Source organism: Lineus longissimus, chromosome 14 (assembly GCF_910592395.1).
Source record: "Lineus longissimus chromosome 14, tnLinLong1.2, whole genome shotgun sequence".
Lineage (NCBI taxonomy): Eukaryota > Metazoa > Nemertea > Pilidiophora > Heteronemertea > Lineidae > Lineus > Lineus longissimus.
The window spans coordinates 9480256-9482411 of NC_088321.1; the positions used below are offsets into that span (position 1 = coordinate 9480256).

The 2156-nt window shown below is 40.1% G+C and overlaps 1 long non-coding RNA gene across 1 annotated transcript; it reads left to right on the top strand.

The window, feature by feature from the left end:
• The first annotated feature begins 616 nt into the window (after positions 1 to 616).
• Positions 617 to 1358, top strand: LOC135498568 (uncharacterized). Its single transcript, XR_010449103.1, has 3 exons — positions 617 to 702; positions 833 to 913; positions 1140 to 1358. It is a non-coding gene; the product is annotated as an uncharacterized LOC135498568 (long non-coding RNA).
• Positions 1359 to 2156: the final 798 nt, after the last annotated feature.

Consider the following 2156-nt stretch of genomic DNA (forward strand, 5'->3'; position numbering starts at 1 on the left):
GAGATGCCAAGGTTGTTGCCATGGTAATTTGCACTGGCTTCCAAGTTCATGCAATTGCTTCTTCAGCTCATGCACATTGTTTTGATGATCTTTCACTCCAGTTAAGGCCTTGGTGCTGAGTAGAGTTGAAAGGGTTGATGTCGTCCTGGGTGCCGACAAATGGTACCCAGGTTCGAGATCGATTGGACAATAAGCACCCTGGGTGCCATTGCACTAGACAAACAGCACCCAGCTTCTTTTTGCCCGGCTTACGGATCTTAGGGACGAGGACCTTTCTTGCAATCTTGTTTTATCTTGCGCCGTGGTACTTGCGGCATTAGCAGTGCACGAAATAAAAAGAACAGATAAACAGAAAAAAACGCATTTAGGCCTATAGGTCTTTGAAAGCACAACGAAATAGTGGCGATTTCCATGTTTTTTATCGATTTTTCGACAAGTTACAGATTTCGGAATTCTTCAAGACTAGATAGCCGGGTAGGCATAATATCATATATCATAAATACCCCAGCTGTTTTGCATAACTCATTTCAGTTTCGTACAGAATCGTGTGTTTATTCTGAAATTTCTCAAACTTTGATCTGCTCAAATTCAAAATGGCCGACTTGCAGACGGCTGATGTGATGCTTTAGTTGATTCGAGAGGCTACATGTATATAGGCCCAGTACGTCGACATCATTGATCCGGCAGTGAACAAGATAAGTGGTAAGTTAAGCGATGTTTCCCTTCATCTATGTATTCACAAACAGATGATTGAAATCATTATACTGTATTCCCGTAGGCTTTGTATGCATGTATTCTATTCTATATTCTAATAAATTACTCTTTATTTCAGGTTCAGCCTCCAAGATGTGTCACCAGAAATGCAACCGACATTATAGACAGGCGTGATTACTACTCTGATTTTGGACTGATGGTAAGTTCCGAGGCTATTTTGATTGCAATTAAATATTATTTGAATCTACATTGAAATAAAAGTGGACATCTGTAGGATACTTCCTTTCTTTCTCTAGATTCAACACTGGTCAGTGTCAGAATTGAATTAGAATAGAAGCTGTGTCTGTTGGAGCCACCCCCAGTTATCCCCCCCCTCCCCCATTTAGCCACTGCCATTATGTTTACACTCGCCTTTACAATTCCAGGTATACTCGTCTTCAAAATGGACCTGACTAGGAATGATGATGGTGACTTCCCTCCTCAGAATAAAGCTCGGTTGGATTCGAAAGTTGGTGCAGGCGGTCATTAGCGATATTTCGGTCGTAAACGCAAGAAGTCCAAGAAATCCACTGACAAATCAGGAAAACGTATATTCAATGTCGGCGACACGTGTTTGTTCAGATTGGACTCAAACGTTTATCTTGGAACCGTTCTTATCAAGTTGATGAACATCATTTCCAAATTGAGGACTATACAGGAACAGTGCGCACCTTCATTTGTCTGTCACTTTGATTAAAAGAAAGTTAAATTTGAAACTTCTATAGCAAGGAATATGAAGATGTGAACTTTGTATTATTATTTTTTGAATGTATGAGTCTATTGAATGTAAATTAAATGCATATTGTGAATAATTAATAATAATAATATTGTGTACATTGAAATCATGACTTTTAATTTCTGTGTACTGGTACTGCCTTGATATGTTGTCCTATGTGACTGTTGTCTCATCTCTCGGAATAACAAGACCCCAAGCTGGATGAGACACCTACATCCCCTGCATATAAAAGATAGGTTGTGACATAATGTCCTCTGTGACTGTTGTCTCATCTCTCTTAATAACAAGGCCTCAAGCGGGATGAGACAACTACATCCCTTGCCTATGATAATAAAGGTTGTAACATATAATGTCCTCTGTGACTGTTGTCTCATCTCTCGGAATAACAAGGCCTCAAGCTGGATGAGACAACTACATCCCTTGCCTATGATAATAAAGGTTCTGACATGTCCTTGGTGACTGTTGTCTCAACTTCACTCCCGGAATTACAAGACCCCAAGCTGGATGAGACACCCGTTGTCCTGCCTATGATATCATAGGTTGTGACCTGTCGATTTTTGCAACTAACAGTCTCATCTTGGTAGGCCTACAATAGGACACATTTGTCCTGCCTATATATACTATAGGTTAAGACCTGTTCTTTGCGACTATTTGTCTCATTTGTGTA